Source organism: Nothobranchius furzeri, chromosome 10, assembly GCF_043380555.1.
Source record: "Nothobranchius furzeri strain GRZ-AD chromosome 10, NfurGRZ-RIMD1, whole genome shotgun sequence".
In the NCBI taxonomy this organism is placed as follows: domain Eukaryota; kingdom Metazoa; phylum Chordata; class Actinopteri; order Cyprinodontiformes; family Nothobranchiidae; genus Nothobranchius; species Nothobranchius furzeri.
In genome coordinates, this window is record NC_091750.1 from 2,895,683 (window position 1) to 2,917,600 (window position 21,918).

Consider the following 21,918-nt stretch of genomic DNA (forward strand, 5'->3'; position numbering starts at 1 on the left):
CATCACTTTATAAGCCTCGTGATATCTAGTCATAACAAAGACGACCAGATTCATTGACGTCAGCCTAGAGAGTCTGAACCAGACACACACACACACACACACACACACACACGTACCAACACAACATCCGAATCCATTTTCATCCATCACAGAGTTAGTCCTGGTAGATTGTTTAGAATTTATAATTCAGAAATTAAAGATTCTCAAACGATCCCATCTCTCTCTCTTTTCTTGTCTCAAAGTCAATACAGAGTGTTTAATTAAACTCCCTGATGATAAAAACAGCCTATTCTTCTGTTTATAAAAAGTGAACTACTTACAGTGTATTAAAATACAACTTTAGATAGTTACATCACTTCAATTCCGTTACATATATGGCGAGCCTAGCTTGATATCTGCACAGTTTATTACACTTTGTGCCGACTCTGAGACATTTTATTTGGGATTTTTGGTTCAGTGTCTGTGTGTTAGAGAAAAAAAAAAGCGAGCGCTTCCTCATTCAGCTCTCAGAAAGGGGGGTGCACATTCATCACCCTCTCACAGGAGGCGCTGTTTCATCAAAACACCTTAAGTGCTGACGTGTGCTGGCGGCCATTTTGAGGCCTACATCTAAGGGTAAACATTTCTCCTGTTTTATTGCATTGGAACCGTCTGTTTATTGTTTGTCGCGGTGTTTGTGACACTGTGTGCATCCATTTGTGTAATCGGAGACAGAAGACTCCGTCGGAAATTTATTTCCGTTTGATGAGCGCAGGATCCGCGCTGTTCTTAGTCGGAATTCTCGTTAGCACCTGCCGTAGCTTGACTTGCTCGGTAAACGCTGTTAGTCGAGAACAACCGCAGAGCGATACTGCATCCAGATTGCGTACGCTATTCAAACTCTTTCAATCACGGAGCGAGATGCCCGTTAGTTGATCGAGGCAATTTTGAGACCCTGGTCGCTACAGGGCGTTCGCTAGCATTAGCCGACGAGCTAACTAGCCACTCTCGGTGAGAAGGCTCGGGAACGCGTCCCGCGAAGCTTTCTAGCCGTTCCGACGCAGCGGAACTGCGTCCTTTAATCCGCTAAACCTTCCGGTACGGAGTACTTTAAGGTAACGTTAGCGGCGGTTCTAATAAACGCTATGGTGTTTAGAATTGTGAGATTGCTACGGGGATCAAAGCCGGGTGTCGGACGACGCATGCGCGGTGGTCCGCCATCTTAGGTGCCCGACACGTAGCTCGACCCGCCATCTTGGGCAGGTCAAATGACAATGATATTTTTGGCATTATTGAACAATTTTGCCCAAAATATTCATTCACCAGCCTAGCTTCCCTGTAACTAATTCTTTAAAAGATCTACAGGTAAGGTTGTTTCTAAATAAACATCTAATTAGAAGGCAAATTCTAAGAGTAAATTAGTAAATAAAACAGGAATAGACTATTTACTATTTTGGAAAATGGACTCAGAGGTCACAATGCAATTACAATCCCAACTTCAGGCGGCGATTCAAAGCGCTTTCCTACCTATGATGACTGAGATGAAGAACACGTTGAACATGATTTGCGCTCTTCAGAAAGACGGCGAGGACGTCAAACAATTCATGCGTGATTCTCAGGCGACACGGGCAACAGCTCCGTGTTTGCCTGAGAAGCCACAAAATGAGACTGGAATGCTGCAGGTTGATGTTTTCACAGGTTCTGATTCACAGGAAAACAACAACACCTCAAAGGAAAGTGACAACACCTCTCCGGTCGTAACATCCGTGGCGATGTTAGGCGACGAACCCGCAGATGACGACCGCAGTACCACTACTACCACCGCCGTAACTGAGAAAATTTTGCTTGCACCTCTGGTCGTGAGAAAGGGATCTAATAGGTCCGCAGTGGATGTCACTGTAAATCAGAGACATCGCTGTGTCGCATTATTAGACACAGGAGCGGACATCTCGCTCATCAGCGGAGCTCTTTACAGCAGCATGTGCGAACAAAGGGGGGAGGACATCTCACCCCCACACTCATTTCAGGCCCAAAGGATTTTAACGAGTTCAATGGCGCTCCATCGTCCGCGGCTGCGACGACTGAGGTCAACATCTCGATAGGAGGCATGTCATTTAAACACCTCGTGTACATCAGCGAGGAGATGCCGATGCCCATGCTCATAGGGTTGGACTGTCTCCAACGCCTTGACGCTAGAATCAGCGGTGCGTCCGGACAACTGTTTGCACGTGTGCGGAAGCCAAAACCGTACAAACCGTGGCCTGACACAGGCGGACGCCCTTCTGTGGCAAGTAATTCGCGGGGGGACGCGATTTTGACCTCACCGCCACTCTCGAAGCCACCGGGTAGACCCCCGGAACTTCTGTTACAGATTGAGAAGGTCATAGACCAAGCGGATGCTCTCACCAACGATGTCGAGCGAGACCAGCTAAGACAACTTTTGCTAAAGTACCAGAATTTTCTTTCACTTGACTCCTTGGACTGTGGTCTGACCACTATCCATGAAGTCCGGATTCCTACCAGGCCCGATGCACAGCCGTCCTTTGTGCGGCAATACAAGATTCCCCTGGCGTCCATAGAACCGGTCCAGGAAATCATTGACAGCCTCTTGGCTAACGGGGTCATTCGACCCTGCAACAGCACCTACTCGGCTACGTTGTGGCCAGTACTGAAGCCTAATGGTAAGTGGCGACTTACCATTGACTACCGGCAACTCAACAAACAGGTCCCCTTGTCTAGGTGGCCTATGGCACGCCTGGAGCAGGAGCTTCCAAAAGTGAAAGATGCTGAGTACTTTTCCACCCTTGACATTGCGTCTGGATTCTGGACGATTCCCGTCCACGAATCGGACCAACACAAACTTGCTTTCTCCTTTGCCAACCGGCAGTACACCTTCACCCGGTGTCCTTTTGGTTATTCCAACTCGCCAACTGAGTTCAACATCTTCTTGAACAAGGCCTGCCCCAATGCTCGAGAGCGTGGGACGCTCATCTAAGTCGACGACATTCTTATTCGTCGGCGTACGTTGGATGACCACCTGGCCAAGCTGGACAATGTCATGGGTCAGCTCGCGGCGGCGGGTGCTAAGATCTCTCTCGCCAAGGGACAGTGGTGCAGGTCGCAAGTTCAGTACGTTGGCCTCCTTGTGGGACCACAGGGAGTGCAGCCTCAGCTTGGCAGGATTCAGGGTGTTGCCACCATCACACCTCCGACGAACGTCTCCGAACTTCGCAGCTTCTTGGGGGTCTGCAACTACTAGTGTCAGTTCGTGGAACATTACGCTGAGTTGGCACGACCTCTGACTAATCTGTTGAAGAAGGATGTGGCGTTCGAGTGGGCGGAGCAGCACCAGCAGGCCATGGATGACCTGAAGGCCGCAATGTGCTCGGCTCCGTGCTTGGCGCTCCCCGACTGTGACAAGGAGTTCCATCTTGAGGTTGGTTTCTCAGCTCACAGTTTGAGTGCTGGTCTCTACCAGATTCATGACTGCGACAGGCGTGTCGTGGCCTATGCTAGTAAGCTCTTGACTGGACCTGAGTTGAAATACTCGGACTGTGAAAAGGCTTTGCTTTCCACCATGTGGGCAGTTAAGTACTTTGCGAACTACATTGGCGGACAGAAAATCATCATTGAGACACAGCACCAGCCGGTGACCTTCCTTAACAGTCAGCGCATCAGAGATGGTGTGGTGACCAATTCACGAATCGCTTCGTGGCTGCTGGCTCTTCAAAGCTTCGATATCGAGGTGCGCTACGCCCAGAACCGACGTAGCCCTCTTGGCATGGGTTTGGCTGCGTGCCAACACAGCTCGGACGACGCCATCGCGTCAGTCCCGCCAGCCAGGCCCCCTCAGACTCTTCTAAACCATTACTTCTACGACCAGAACCTGCAAACTCACCTGCTTGCAGCATTCTCGTTCGCACAGGCATCTCTGGAAAAGTCAGCTGAAGGCAGAAAAACTTATTACGATAAGAAAGCCTCACATTCCGAACTCGATGTAGGTGACCAGGCCTGGTACTACATTTTCGCTCCCAAAATGGGTAACAACAATGCGACCTCGGGGAAGCTGGCTAAGAAACTTTTGCCCAGATGGTCGGGTCCATACCTGATTACAGATAAGATCTCTCCGGTCGTGTATCAGATCAAGATCGCCGACAAAAACAAGGCGCCCGTCTACAAATGGGTACACAGGGACCACATCAAACTGCACAAGGGTCCCACAGATTTGGCCGATACCAACAACAACAATCCACCGACTTCAAAAGGGGGGTGATAAATACGTCCCGTTGGTTCCACAGATTATAAGCCCAAAAAAGTGTAACTGGACTACTTCTTTAAATTGACACCAGATCCGTTGACCTTTGGGACATGGTTTGACCCCCTTAGGAAAGTGCTATCATAATGAAACGTTCAGATCACTTACAACTGAATAGATTCTACCTTCTTGTAACGTTTCAGCCTGATTGGACCTTGTTTTCACACAAATGGACCAAGAATGATGTGAAATTGTGCTTCGTGCAACATAATTCTGGGTGCCATTTAAAAACCATAAGTGCTAATGACTCCATTCCTTTTTGGGGTAATGGGGGCTGTTAATTGGAGTACTCTAAAACAAACCTGACCTCTCTAGGATATTCAGAAGCCAAGTTATAAGCCCACAAATGTGTAACTGGACTACTTCTTTAAAGTGACAACAGGCCCGGTGACCTTTGGGACATGGTTTGACCCCCTTAGGAATGTGCGATCATCTTGAAACGTTCAGATCACTTACAACTCAATAGATTCTACCTTCCTGTAACGTTTCAGCCTGATTGGACCTTGTTTTCACACAAATGGACCCAGAATGATGTGAAATTGTGCTTCGTGCAACATAATTCTGGGTGCCATTTAAAAACCATAAGTGCAAATGACTCCATTCCTTTTTGGGGTAATGGGGGCTGTTAATTGGAGTACTCTAAAACAAACCTGACCTCCTTAGGATATTCAGAAGCCAGGTTATAAGCCCACAAAGGTGTAACTGGACTACTTCTTTAAAGTGACACCAGGCCCGGTGACCTTTGGGACATGGTTTGACCCCCTATAGGAATGTGCGATCATCATGAAACATTCAGATCAATTACAACTCAATAGATTCTACCTTCTTGTAATGTTTCAGCCTGATTGGACCTTGTTTTCACACAAATGGACCCAGAATGATGTGAAATTGTGCTTCGTGCAACATAATTCTGGGTGCCATTTACAAACCATAAGTGCTAATGACTCCATTCCTTTTTGTGGTTGTAGGGGCTGTTGATTGGAGTACACTAAAACAAACCTGATCTCTCTAGGACATTCAGAAGCCAAGTTATAAGCCCACAAATGTGTAACTGGACTACTTCTTTAAATTGACACCAGATCCGGTGACCTTTGGGACATGGTTTGACCCCCTTAGGAAATTGCTATCATCATGAAACGTTCAGATCACTTACAACTCAATAGATTCTACCTTTCTGCAACGTTTCAGCCTGATTGGACCTTGTTTTCACACAAATGAACCCAGAATGATGTGAAATTGTGCTTCGTGCAACATAATTCTGGGTGCCATTTAAAAACCATAAGTGCTAATGACTCCATTCCTTTTTGGGGTAATGGGGGCTGTTAATTGGAGTACTCTAAAACAAACCTGACCTCTCTAGGATATTCAGAAGCCAAGTTATAAGCCCACAAAGGTGTAACTGGACTACTTCTTTAAAGTGACACCAGGCCCGGTGACCTTTGGGACATGGTTTGACCCCCTATAGGAATGTGCGATCATCTTGAAACGTTCAAATCACTTACAACTCAATAGATTCTACCTTCTTGTAACGTTTCAGCCTGATTGGACCTTGTTTTCACACAAATGGACCCAGAATGATGTGAAAGTGTGCTTCGTGCAACATAATTCTGGGTGCCATTTACAAACCATAAGTGCTAATGACTCCATTCCTTTTTGTGGTCGTAGGGGCTGTTGATTGGAGTGCATTAAAACAAACCTGATCTCTCTAGGACATTCAGAAGCCAAGTTATAAGCCCACAAATGTGTAACTGGACTACTTCTTTAAATTGACACCAGATCCGGTGACCTTTGGGACATGGTTTGACCCCCTTACGAAAGTGCGATCATCTTGAAACGTTCAGATCACTTACATCTCAATAGATTCTACCTTCTTGTAACGTTTCAGCCTGATTGGACCTTGTTTTCACACAAATGGACCCAGAATGATGTGAAATTGTGCTTCGTGCAACATAATTCTGGGTGCCATTTACAAACCATAACTGCTAATGACTCCATTCCTTTTTGTGGTTGTAGGGGCTGTTGATTGGAGTACATTAAAACAAACCTGATCTCTCTAGGACATTCAGAAGCCAAGTTATAAGCCCACAAATGTGTAACTGGACTACTTCTTTAAATTGACACCAGATCCGGTGACCTTTGGGACATGGTTTGACCCCCTTAGGAAAGTGCTATCATCATGAAACGTTCAGATCACTTACAACTCAATAGATTCTACCGTCCTGTAACGTTTCAGCCTGATTGGACCTTGTTTTCACACAAATGAACCCATAAAGATGTGAAATTGTGCTTCGTGCAACATAATACTGGGTGCCATTTAAAAACCATAAGTGCTAATGACTCCATTCCTTTTTGTGGTTGTAGGGGCTGTTGATTGGAGTATACTAAAACAAACCTGATCTCTCTAGGATATTTAGAAGCCAAGTTATAAGCCCACAAATGTGTAACTGGACTACTTCTTTAAATTGACACCAGATCCGGTGACCTTTGGGACATGGTTTGACCCCCTTAGGAAAGTGCTATCATCATGAAACGTTCAGATCACTTACAACTCAATAGATTCTACCTTCCTGCAACGTTTTAGCCTGATTGGACCTTGTTTTCACACAAATGAACCCAGAATGATGTGAAATTGTGCTTCGTGCAACATAATTCTGGGTGCCATTTAAAAACCATAAGTGCAAATGACTCCAATCCTTTTTGGGGTAATGGGGGCTGTTAATTGGAGTACTCTAAAACAAACCTGGCCTCTCTAGGATATTCAGAAGCCAAGTTATAAGCCCACAAAGGTGTAACTGGACTACTTCTTTAAAGTGACACCAGGCCCGGTGACCTTTGGGACATGGTTTGACCCCCTATAGGAATGTGTGATCATCTTGAAACGTTCAGATCACTTACAACTCAATAGATTCTACCTTCTTGTAACGTTTCACCCTGACTGGACCTTGTTTTCACACAAATGGACCCAGAATAATGTGAAAGTGTGCTTCGTGCAACATAATTCTGGGTGCCAATTACCAACCATAAGTGCTAATGACTCCATTCCTTTTTGTGGTCGTAGGGGCTGTTGATTGGAGTACATTAAAACAAACCTGATCTCTACAGGACATTCAGAAGCCAAGTTATAAGCCCACAAATGTGTAACTGGACTACTTCTTTAAATTGACACCAGATCCGGTGACCTTTGGGACATGGTTTGACCCCCTTAGGAAAGTGCTATCATCATGAAACGTTCAGATCACTTACAACTTAAAACATTCTACCTTCCTGTAACGTTTCAGCCTGATTGGACCTTGTTTTCACACAAATGAACCCAGAATGATGTGAAATTGTGCTTCGTGCAACATATTTCTGGGTGCCATTTAAAAACCATAAGTGCTAATGACTCCATTCCTTTTTGTGGTTCTAGGGGCTGTTGATTGGAGTATACTAAAACAAACCTGATCTCTCTAGGACATTCAGAAGCCAAGTTATAAGCCCACAAATGTGTAACTGGACTACTTCTTTAAATTGACACCAGATCCGGTGACCTTTGGGACATGGTTTGACCCCCTAACGAAAGTGCGATCATCTTGAAACGTTCAGATCACTTACAACTCAATAGATTCTACCTTCTTGTAACGTTTCAGCCTGATTGGACCTTGTTTTCACACAAATGGACCCAGAATGATGTGAAATTGTGCTTCGTGCAACATAATTCTGGGTGCCATTTACAAACCATAAGTGCTAATGACTCCATTCCTTTTTGTGGTCGTAGGGGCTGTTGATTGGAGTGCATTAAAACAAACCTGATCTCTCTAGGACATTCAGAAGCCAAGTTATAAGCCCACAAATGTGTAACTGGACTACTTCTTTAAATTGACACCAGATCCGGTGACCTTTGGGACATGGTTTGACCCCCTTAGGAAAGTGCTATCATCATGAAACGTTCAGATCACTTACAACTCAATACATTCTACCTTCCTGTAACGTTTCAGCCTGATTGGACCTTGTTTTCACACAAATGAACCCAGAATGATGTGAAATTGTGCTTCGTGCAACATATTTCTGGGTGCCATTTAAAAACCATAAGTGCAAATGACTCCATTCCTTTTTGTGGTTCTAGGGGCTGTTGATTGGAGTATACTAAAACAAACCTGATCTCTCTAGGACATTCAGAAGCCAAGTTATAAGCCCACAAATGTGTAACTGGACTACTTCTTTAAATTGACACCAGATCCGGTGACCTTTGGGACATGGTTTGACCCCCTTACGAAAGTGCGATCATCTTGAAACGTTCAGATCACTTACATCTCAATAGATTCTACCTTCTTGTAACGTTTCAGCCTGATTGGACCTTGTTTTCACACAAATGGACCCAGAATGATGTGAAATTGTGCTTCGTGCAACATAATTCTGGGTGCCATTTACAAACCATAACTGCTAATGACTCCATTCCTTTTTGTGGTTGTAGGGGCTGTTGATTGGAGTACATTAAAACAAACCTGATCTCTCTAGGACATTCAGAAGCCAAGTTATAAGCCCACAAATGTGTAACTGGACTACTTCTTTAAATTGACACCACATCCGGTGACCTTTGGGACATGGTTTGACCCCCTTAGGAAAGTGCTATCATCATGAAACGTTCAGATCACTTACAACTCAATAGATTCTACCGTCCTGTAACGTTTCAGCCTGATTGGACCTTGTTTTCACACAAATGAACCCATAAAGATGTGAAATTGTGCTTCGTGCAACATAATTCTGGGTGCCATTTAAAAACCATAAGTGCTAATGACTCCATTCCTTTTTGTGGTTGTAGGGGCTGTTGATTGGAGTATACTAAAACAAACCTGATCTCTCTAGGACATTTAGAAGCCAAGTTATAAGCCCACAAATGTGTAACTGGACTACTTCTTTAAATTGACACCAGATCCGGTGACCTTTGGGACATGGTTTGACCCCCTTAGGAAAGTGCTATCATCATGAAATGTTCAGATCACTTGCAACTCAATAGATTCTACCTTCCTGCAACGTTTTAGCCTGATTGGACCTTGTTTTCACACAAATGAACCCAGAATGATGTGAAATTGTGCTTCGTGCAACATAATTCTGGGTGCCATTTAAAAACCATAAGTGCAAATGACTCCAATCCTTTTTGGGGTAATGGGGGCTGTTAATTGGAGTACTCTAAAACAAACCTGGCCTCTCTAGGATATTCAGAAGCCAAGTTATAAGCCCACAAAGGTGTAACTGGACTACTTCTTTAAAGTGACACCAGGCCCGGTGACCTTTGGGACATGGTTTGACCCCCTATAGGAATGTGTGATCATCTTGAAACGTTCAGATCACTTACAACTCAATAGATTCTACCTTCTTGTAACGTTTCACCCTGACTGGACCTTGTTTTCACACAAATGGACCCAGAATAATGTGAAAGTGTGCTTCGTGCAACATAATTCTGGGTGCCAATTACAAACCATAAGTGCTAATGACTCCATTCCTTTTTGTGGTCGTAGGGGCTGTTGATTGGAGTACATTAAAACAAACCTGATCTCTCTAGGACATTCAGAAGCCAAGTTATAAGCCCACAAATGTGTAACTGGACTACTTCTTTAAATTGACACCAGATCCGGTGACCTTTGGGACATGGTTTGACCCCCTTAGGAAAGTGCTATCATCATGAAACGTTCAGATCACTTACAACTCAAAACATTCTACCTTCCTGTAACGTTTCAGCCTGATTGGACCTTGTTTTCACACAAATGAACCCAGAATGATGTGAAATTGTGCTTCGTGCAACATATTTCTGGGTGCCATTTAAAAACCATAAGTGCTAATGACTCCATTCCTTTTTGTGGTTCTAGGGGCTGTTGATTTGAGTATACTAAAACAAACCTGATCTCTCTAGGACATTCAGAAGCCAAGTTATAAGCCCACAAATGTGTAACTGGACTACTTCTTTAAATTGACACCAGATCCGGTGACCTTTGGGACATGGTTTGACCCCCTAACGAAAGTGCGATCATCTTGAAACGTTCAGATCACTTACAACTCAATAGATTCTACCTTCTTGTAACGTTTCAGCCTGATTGGACCTTGTTTTCACACAAATGGACCCAGAATGATGTGAAATTGTGCTTCGTGCAACATAATTCTGGGTGCCATTTACAAACCATAACTGCTAATGACTCCATTCCTTTTTGTGGTTGTAGGGGCTGTTGATTGGAGTACATTAAAACAAACCTGATCTCTCTAGGACATTCAGAAGCCACGTTATAAGCCCACAAATGTGTAAGTGGACTACTTCTTTAAATTGACACCAGATCCGGTGACCTTTGGGACATGGTTTGACCCCCTTAGGAAAGCGCTATCATCATGGAACGTTCAGATCACTTACAACTCAATAGATTCTACCGTCCTGTAACGTTTCAGCCTGATTGGACCTTGTTTTCACACAAATGAACCCAGAAAGATGTGAAATTGTGCTTCGTGCAACATAATTCTGGGTGCCATTTAAAAACCATAAGTGCTAATGACTCCATTCCTTTTTGTGGTTGTAGGGGCTGTTGATTGGAGTATACTAAAACAAACCTGATCTCTCTAGGACATTCAGAAGCCAAGTTATAAGCCCACAAATGTGTAACTGGACTATTTCTTTAAATTGACACCAGATCCGGTGACCTTTGGGACATGGTTTGACCCCCTTAGGAAAGTGCTATCATCATGAAACGTTCAGATCACTTACAACTCAATAGATTCTACCTTCCTGCAACCTTTTAGCCTGATTGGACCTTGTTTTCACACAAATGAACCCAGAATGATGTGAAATTGTGCTTCGTGCAACATAATTCTGGGTGCCATTTAAAAACCATAAGTGCTAATGACTCCTTTCCTTTTTGTGGTTGTAGATGCTGTTGATTGGAGTATACTAAAACAAACCTGATCTCTCTAGGACATTCAGAAGCCAAGTTATAAGCCCACAAAGGTGTAACTGGACTACTTCTTTAAAGTGGCACCAGATCCGGTGACCATTGGGACATGGTTTGACCCCCTTAGGAAAGTGCTATCATCATGGAACGTTCAGATCACTTACAACTCAATAGATTCTACCATCCTGTAACGTTTCAGCCTGATTGGACCTTGTTTTCACACAAATGAACCCAGAATGATGTGAAATTGAGCTTCGTGCAACATAATTCTGGGTGCCATTTACAAACCATAAGTGCTAATGACTCCATTCCTTTTTGTGGTTGTAGGGGCTGTTGATTGGAGTACACTAAAACAAACCTGATCTCTCTAGGACATTCAGAAGCCAAGTTATAAGCCCACAAATGTGTAACTGGAATACTTCTTTAAATTGACACCAGATCCGGTGACCTTTGGGACATGGTTTGACCCCCTTAGGAAAGTGTTATCATCATGAAACGTTCAGATCACTTACAACTCAATAGATTCTACCTTCCTGCAACGTTTCAGCCTGATTGGACCTTGTTTTCACACAAATGAACCCAGAATGATGTGAAATTGTGCTTCGTGCAACATAATTCTGGGTGCCATTTAAAAACCATAAGTGCTAATGACTCCATTCCTTTTTGGGGTAATGAGGGCTGTTAATTGGAGTACTCTAAAACAAACCTGACCTCTCTAGGATATTCAGAAGCCAAGTTATAAGCCCACAAAGGTGTAACTGGACTACTTCTTTAAAGTGACACCAGGCCCGGTGACCTTTGGGACATGGTTTGACCACCTATAGGAATGTGCGATCATCTTGAAACGTTCAGATCACTTACAACTCAATAGATTCTACCTTCTTGTAACGTTTCAGCCTGATTGGACCTTGTTTTCACACAAATGGACCCAGAATGATGTGAAAGTGTGCTTCGTGCAACATAATTCTGGGTGCCATTTACAAACCATAAGTGCTAATGACTCCATTCCTTTTTGTGGTCGTAGGGGCTGTTGATTGGAGTACATTAAAACAAACCTGATCTCTCTAGGACATTCAGAAGCCAAGTTATAAGCCCACAAATGTGTAACTGGACTACTTCTTTAAATTGACACCAGATCCGGTGACCTTTGGGACATGGTTTGACCCCCTTAAGAAAGTGCTATCATCATGAAACATTCAGATCACTTACAACTCAATACATTCTACCTTCCTGTAACGTTTCAGCCTGATTGGACCTTGTTTTCACACAAATGAACCCAGAATGATGTGAAATTGTGCTTCGTGCAACATAATTCTGGATGCCATTTAAAAACCATAAGTGCTAATGACTCCATTCCTTTTTGTGGTTGTAGGGGCTGTTGATTGGAGTATACTAAAACAAACCTGATCTCTCTAGGACATTCAGAAGCCAAGTTATAAGCCCACAAATGTGTAACTGGACTACTTCTTTAAATTGACACCAGATCCGGTGACCTTTGGGACATGGATTGACCCCCTTAGGAAAGTGAGATCATCTTGAAACGTTCAGATCACTTACAACTCAATAGATTCTACCTTCTTGTAACGTTTCAGCCTGATTGGACCTTGTTTTCACACAAATGGACCCAGAATGATGTGAATTGTGCTTCGTGCAACATAATTCTGGGTGCCATTTACAAACCATAACTGCTAATGACTCCATTCCTTTTTGTGGTTGTAGGAGCTGTTGATTGGAGTATACTAAAACAAACCTGATCTCTCTAGGACATTCAGAAGCCAAGTTATAAGCCCACAAATGTGTAACTGGACTACTTCTTTAAATTGACACCAGATCCGGTGACCTTTGGGACATGGTTTGACCCCCTATAGGAAAGTGCGATCATCTTGAAACGTTCAGATCACTTACAACTCAATAGATTCTACCTTCTTGTAACGTTTCAGCCTGATTGGACCTTGTTTTCACACGAATGGACCCAGAATGATGTGAAATTGTGCTTTGTGCAACATAATTCTGGGTGCCATTTACAAACCATAACTGCTAATGACTCCATTCCTTTTTGTGGTTGTAGGGGCTGTTGATTGGAGTACACTAAAACAAACCTGATCTCTCTAGGACATTCAGAAGCCAAGTTATAAGCCCACAAATGTGTAACTGGACTACTTCTTTAAATTGACACCAGATCCGGTGACCTTTGGGACATGGTTTGACCCCCTTAGGAAACTGCTATCATAATGAAACGTTCAGATCACTTACAACTCAATAGATTCTACCTTCCTGTAACGTTTCAGCCTGATTGGACCTTGTTTTCACACAAATGGACCCAGAATGATGTGAAATTGTGCTTCGTGCAACATAATTCTGGGTGCCATTTAAAAACCATAAGTGCTAATGACTCCATTCCTTTTTGGGGTAATGGGGGCTGTTAATTTGAGTACTCTAAAACAAACCTGACCTCTCTAGGTCATTCAGAAGCCAAGTTATAAGCCCACAAATGTGTAACTGGACTACTTCTTTAAATTGACACCAGATCCGGTGACCTTTGGGACATGGTTTGACCCCCTTAGGAAAGTGCTATCATCATGGAACGTTCAGATCACTTACAACTCAATAGATTCTACCGTCCTGTAACGTTTCAGCCTGATTAGACCTTGTTTTCACACAAATGGACCCAGAAAGATGTGAAATTGTGCTTCGTGCAACATAATTCTGGGTGCCATTTAAAAACCATAAGTGCTAATGACTCCTTTCCTTTTTGTGGTTGTAGGGGCTGTTGATTGGAGTATACTAAAACAAACCTGATCTCTCTAGGACATTCAGAAGCCAAGTTATAAGCCCACAAAGGTGTAACTGGACTACTTCTTTAAAGTGGCACCAGGCCCGGTGACCTTTGGGACATGGTTTGACCACCTATAGGAATGTGCGATCATCTTGAAACGTTCAGATCACTTACAACTCAATAGATTCTACCTTCCTGTAACGTTTCAGCCTGATTAGACCTTGTTTTCACACAAATGGACCCAGAATGATGTGAAATTGTGCTTCGTGCAACATAATTCTGGGTGCCATTTACAAACCATAAGTGCTAATGACTCCATTCCTTTTTGTGGTTGTAGGGGCTGTTGATTGGAGTACATTAAACAAACCTGATCTCTCTAGGACATTCAGAAGCCAAGTTATAAGCCCACAAATGTGTAACTGGACTACTTCTTTAAATTGACACCAGATCCGGTGACCATTGGGACATGGTTTGACCCCCTTAGGAAAGTGCTATCATCATGGAACGTTCAGATCACTTACAACTCAATAGATTCTACCTTCCTGTAACGTTTCAGCCTGATTGGACCTTGTTTTCACACAAATGAACCCAGAATGATGTGAAATTGAGCTTCGTGCAACATAATTCTGGGTGCCATTTACAAACCATAAGTGCTAATGACTCCATTCCTTTTTGTGGTTGTAGGGGCTGTTGATTGGAGTACACTAAAACAAACCTGATCTCTCTAGGACATTCAGAAGCCAAGTTATAAGCCCACAAATGTGTAACTGGACTACTTCTTTAAATTGACACCAGATCCGGTGACCTTTGGGACATGGTTTGACCCCCTTAGGAAAGTGCTATCATCATGAAACATTCAGATCACTTACAACTCAATACATTCTACCTTCCTGTAACGTTTCAGCCTGATTGGACCTTGTTTTCACACAAATGGACCCAGAATGATGTGAATTGTGCTTCGTGCAACATAATTCTGGGTGCCATTTACAAACCATAACTGCTAATGACTCCATTCCTTTTTGTGGTTGTAGGAGCTGTTGATTGGAGTATACTAAAACAAACCTGATCTCTCTAGGACATTCAGAAGCCAAGTTATAAGCCCACAAATGTGTAACTGGACTACTTCTTTAAATTGACACCAGATCCGGTGACCTTTGGGACATGGTTTGACCCCCTATAGGAAAGTGCGATCATCTTGAAACGTTCAGATCACTTACAACTCAATAGATTCTACCTTCTTGTAACGTTTCAGCCTGATTGGACCTTGTTTTCACACGAATGGACCCAGAATGATGTGAAATTGTGCTTTGTGCAACATAATTCTGGGTGCCATTTACAAACCATAACTGCTAATGACTCCATTCCTTTTTGTGGTTGTAGGAGGCTGTTGATTGGAGTACACTAAAACAAACCTGATCTCTCTAGGACATTCAGAAGCCAAGTTATAAGCCCACAAATGTGTAACTGGACTACTTCTTTAAATTGACACCAGATCCGGTGACCTTTGGGACATGGTTTGACCCCCTTAGGAAAGTGCTATCATAATGAAACGTTCAGATCACTTACAACTCAATAGATTCTACCTTCCTGTAACGTTTCAGCCTGATTGGACCTTGTTTTCACACAAATGGACCCAGAATGATGTGAAATTGTGCTTCGTGCAACATAATTCTGGGTGCCATTTAAAAACCATAAGTGCTAATGACTCCATTCCTTTTTGGGGTAATGGGGGCTGTTAATTTGAGTACTCTAAAACAAACCTGACTTCTCTAGGTCATTCAGAAGCCAAGTTATAAGCCCACAAAGGTGTAACTGGACTACTTCTTTAAAGTGGCACCAGGCCCGGTGACCTTTGGGACATGGTTTGACCCCCTATAGGAATGTGCGATCATCTTGAAACGTTCAGATCACTTACAACTCAATAGATTCTACCTTCCTGTAACGTTTCAGCCTGATTGGACCTTGTTTTCACACAAATGGACCCAGAATGATGTGAAATTGTGCTTCGTGCAACATAATTCTGGGTGCCATTTACAAACCATAAGTGCTAATGACTCCATTCCTTTTTGTGGTTGTAGGGGCTGTTGATTGGAGTAGATTAAACAAACCTGATCTCTCTAGGACATTCAGAAGCCAAGTTATAAGCCCACAAATGTGTAACTGGACTACTTCTTTAAATTGACACCAGATCCGGTGACCTTTGGGACATGGCTTGACCCCCTTAGGAAAGTGTTATCATCACGAAACGTTCAGATCACTTACAACTCAATAGATTCTACCTTCCTGCAACGTTTCAGCCTGATTGGATTTTGTTTTCACACAAATGAACCCAGAATGATGTGAAATTGTGCTTCGTGCAACATAATTCTGGGTGCCATTTAAAAACCATAAGTGCTAATGACTCCATTCCTTTTTGGGGTAATGGGGGCTGTTAATTGGAGTACTCTAAAACAAACCTGACCTCTCTAGGATATTCAGAAGCCAAGTTATAAGCCCACAAAGGTGTAACTGGACTACTTCTTTAAAGTGACACCAGGCCCGGTGACCTTTGGGACATGGTTTGACCCCCTATAGGAATGTGCGATCATCTTGAAACGTTCAGATCACTTACAACTCAATAGATTCTACCTTCTTGTAACGTTTCAGCCTTATTGGACCTTGTTTTCACACAAATGGACCCAGAATGATGTGAAATTTTTCTTCGTGCAACATAATTCTGGGTGCCATTTACAAACCATAAGTGCTAATGACTCCATTCCTTTTTGTGGTCGTAGGGGCTGTTGATTGGAGTACATTAAAACAAACCTGATCTCTCTAGGACATTCAGAAGCCAAGTTATAAGCCCACAAATGTGTAACTGGACTACTTCTTTAAATTGACACCAGATCCGGTGACCTTTGGGACATGGTTTGACCCCCTTACGAAAGTGCGATCATCTTGAAACGTTCAGATCACTTACAACTCAATAGATTCTACCGTCCTGTAACGTTTCAGCCTGATTGGACCTTGTTTTCACACAAATGAACCAAGAATGATGTGAAATTGTGCTTCGTGCAACATAATTCTGGGTGCCATTTAAAAACCATAAGTGCTAATGACTCCATTCCTTTTTGTGGTTGTAGGGGCTGTTGATTGGAGTATACTAAAACAAACATGATCTCTCTAGGACATTCAGAAGCCAAGTTATAAGCCCACAAATGTGTAACTGGACTACTTCTTTAAATTGACACCAGATCTGGTGACCTTTGGGACATTGTTTGACCCCCTTAGGAAAGTGCTATCATCATGAAACGTTCAGATCACTTACAACTCAATAGATTCTACCTTCCTGCAACGTTTCAGCCTGATTGGACCTTGTTTTCACACAAATGAACCCAGAATGATGTGAAATTGTGCTTCGTGCAACATAATTCTGGGTGCCATTTAAAAACCATAAGTGCTAATGACTCTATTCCTTTTTGGGGTAATGGGTGCTGTTAATTGGAGTACTCTAAAACAAACCTGACCTCTCTAGGATATTCAGAAGCCAAGTTATAAGCCCAAAAAGGTGTAACTGGACTACTTCTTTAAAGTGACACCAGGCCCGGTGACCTTTGGGACATGGTTTGACCCCCTATAGGAATGTGCAATCATCTTGAAACGTTCAGATCACTTACAACTCAATAGATTCTACCTTCTTGTAACGTTTCAGCCTGATTGGACCTTGTTTTCACACAAATGGACCCAGAATGATGTGAAAGTGTGCTTCGTGCAACATAATTCTGGGTGCCATTTACAAACCATAAGTGCTAATGACTCCATTCCTTTTTGTGGTCGTAGGGGCTGTTGATTGGAGTACACTGAAACAAACCTGATCTCTCTAGCACATTCAGAAGCCAAGTTATAAGCCCACAAATTTGTAACTGGACTACTTCTTTAAATTGACACCAGATCCGGTGACGTTTGGGACATGGTTTGACCCCCTTAGGAAAGTGCTATCATCATGAAACATTCAGATCACTTACAACTCAATACATTCTACCTTCCTGTAACGTTTGAGCCTGATTGGACCTTGTTTTCATACAAAAGAACCCAGAATGATGTGAAATTGTGCTTCGTGCACCATAATTCTGGGTGCCATTTAAAAACCATCAGTGCTAATGACTCCATTCCTTTTTGTGGTCGTAGGGGCTGTTGATTGGAGTACACTAAAACAAACCTGATCTCTCTAGGACATTCAGAAGCCAAGTTATAAGCCCACAAATGTGTAACTGGACTACTTCTTTAAATTGACACCAGATCCGGTGACCTTTGGGACATGGTTTGACCCCCTTAAAAAAGTGCGATCATCTTGAAACATTCAGATCACTTACAACTCAATAGATTCTACCTTCTTGTAACGTTTCAGCCTGATTGGTCCTTGTTTTCACACAAATGAACCCAGAATGATGTGAAATTGTGCTTCGTGCAACATAATTCTGGGTGCCATTTAAAAACCATAAGTGCTAATAACTCCATTCCTTTTTGGGGTAATGGGGGCTGTTAATTGGAGTACTCTAAACCAACCCTGACCTCTCTAGGATATTCAGAAGCCAAGTTATAAGCCCACAAATGTGTAACTGGACTATTTCTTTAAAGTGACACCAGGCCCGGTGACCTTTGGGACATGGTTTGACCCCCTATAGGAATGTGCGATCATCATGAAACGTTCAGATCACTTACAACTCAATAGATTCTACCTTCTTGTAACGTTTCAGCCTGATCGGACCTTGTTTTCACCCAAATGGACCCAGAATTAAGTGAAATTGTGCTTCGTGCAACATAATTCTGGGTGCCATTTACAAACCATAAGTGCTAATGACTGCATTCCTTTTTGTGGTTGTAGGGGCTGTTGATTGGAGTACACTAAAACAAACCTGATCTCTCTAGGACATTCAGAAGTCAAGTTATAAGCCCACAAATGTGTAACTGGACTACTTCTTTAAATTGACACCAGATCCGGTGACCTTTGGGACATGGTTTGACCCCCTTAGGAAAGTGCTATCATCATGAAACGTTCAGATCAATTACAACTCAATAGATGCTACCTTCCTGTAACGTTTCAGCCTGATTGGACCTTGTTTTCACACAAATGAACCCAGAATGATGTGAAATTGTGCTTCGTGCAACATAATTCTGGGTGCCATTTAAAAACCATAAGTGCTAATGACTCCATTCCTTTTTGTGGTTGTAGGGGCTGTTGATTGGAGTACACTAAAACAAACCTGATCTCTCTAGGACATTCAGAAGTCAAGTTATAAGCCCACAAATGTGTAACTGGACTACTTCTTTAAATTGACACCAGATCCGGTGACCTTTGGGACATGGTTTGACCCCCTTAGGAAAGTGTTATCATCACGAAACGTTCAGATCACTTACAACTCAATAGATTCTACCTTCCTGCAACGTTTCAGCCTGATTGGATTTTGTTTTCACACAAATGAACCCAGAATGATGTGAAATTGTGCTTCGTGCAACATAATTCTGGGTGCCATTTAAAAACCATAAGTGCTAATGACTCCATTCCTTTTTGGGGTAATGGGGGCTGTTAATTGGAGTACTCTAAAACAAACCTGACCTCTCTAGGATATTCAGAAGCCAAGTTATAAGCCCACAAAGGTGTAACTGGACTACTTCTTTAAAGTGACACCAGGCCCGGTGACCTTTGGGACATGGTTTGACCCCCTATAGGAATGTGCGATCATCTTGAAACGTTCAGATCACTTACAACTCAATAGATTCTACCTTCTTGTAACGTTTCAGCCTTATTGGACCTTGTTTTCACACAAATGGACCCAGAATGATGTGAAATTGTGCTTCGTGCAACATAATTCTGGGTGCCATTTACAAACCATAAGTGCTAATGAGTCCATTCCTTTTTGTGGTCGTAGGGGCTGTTGATTGGAGTACATTAAAACAAACCTGATCTCTCTAGGACATTCAGAAGCCAAGTTATAAGCCCACAAATGTGTAACTGGACTACTTCTTTAAATTGACACCAGATCCGGTGACCTTTGGGACATGGTTTGACCCCCTTACGAAAGTGCTATCATCATGAAACGTTCAGATCCCTTACAACTCAATAGATTCTACCTTCCTGTAACGTTTCAGCCTGATTGGACCTTGTTTTCACACAAATGAACCAAGAATGATGTGAAATTGTGCTTCGTGCAACATAATTCTGGGTGCCATTTAAAAACCATAAGTGCTAATGACTCCATTCCTTTTTGTGGTTGCAGGGGCTGTTAATTGGAGTATACTAAAACAAACATGATCTCTCTAGGACATTCAGAAGCCAAGTTATAAGCCCACAAATGTGTAACTGGACTACTTCTTTAAATTGACACCAGATCTGGTGACCTTTGGGACATTGTTTGACCCCCTTAGGAAAGTGCTATCATCATGAAACGTTCAGATCACTTACAACTCAATAGATTCTACCTTCCTGCAACGTTTCAGCCTGATTGGACCTTGTTTTCACACAAATGGACCCAGAATGATGTGAAATTGTGCTTCGTGCAACATAATTCTGGGTGCCATTTAAAAACCATAAGTGCTAATGACTCTATTCCTTTTTGGGGTAATGGGTGCTGTTAATTGGAGTACTCTAAAACAAACCTGACCTCTCTAGGATATTCAGAAGCCAAGTTATAAGCCCAAAAGTTGTAACTGGACTACTTCTTTAAAGTGACACCAGGCCCGGTGACCTTTGGGACATGGTTTGACCCCCTATAGGAATGTGCAATCATCTTGAAACGTTCAGATCACTTACAACTCAATAGATTCTACCTTCTTGTAACGTTTCAGCCTGATTGGACCTTGTTTTCACACAAATGGACCCAGAATGATGTGAAAGTGTGCTTCGTGCAACATAATTCTGGGTGCCATTTACAAACCATAAGTGCTAATGACTCCATTCCTTTTTGTGGTCGTAGGGGCTGTTGATTGGAGTACACTAAAACAAACCTGATCTCTCTAGCACATTCAGAAGCCAAGTTATAAGCCCACAAATTTGTAACTGGACTACTTCTTTAAATTGACACCAGATCCGGTGACGTTTGGGACATGGTTTGACCCCCTTAGGAAAGTGCTATCATCATGAAACATTCAGATCACTTACAACTCAATACATTCTACCTTCCTGTAACGTTTGAGCCTGATTGGACCTTGTTTTCATACAAAAGAACCCAGAATGATGTGAAATTGTGCTTCGTGCACCATAATTCTGGGTGCCATTTAAAAACCATCAGTGCTAATGACTCCATTCCTTTTTGTGGTCGTAGGGGCTGTTGATTGGAGTACACTAAAACAAACCTGATCTCTCTAGGACATTCAGAAGCCAAGTTATAAGCCCACAAATGTGTAACTGGACTACTTCTTTAAATTGACACCAGATCCGGTGACCTTTGGGACATGGTTTGACCCCCTTAAAAAAGTGCGATCATCTTGAAACATTCAGATCACTTACAACTCAATAGATTCTACCTTCTTGTAACGTTTCAGCCTGATTGGTCCTTGTTTTCACACAAATGAACCCAGAATGATGTGAAATTGTGCTTCGTGCAACATAATTCTGGGTGCCATTTAAAAACCATAAGTGCTAATAACTCCATTCCTTTTTGGGGTAATGGGGGCTGTTAATTGGAGTACTCTAAACCAACCCTGACCTCTCTAGGATATTCAGAAGCCAAGTTATAAGCCCACAAATGTGTAACTGGACTATTTCTTTAAAGTGACACCAGGCCCGGTGACCTTTGGGACATGGTTTGACCCCCTATAGGAATGTGCGATCATCATGAAACGTTCAGATCACTTACAACTCAATAGATTCTACCTTCTTGTAACGTTTCAGCCTGATCGGACCTTGTTTTCACCCAAATGGACCCAGAATTAAGTGAAATTGTGCTTCGTGCAACATAATT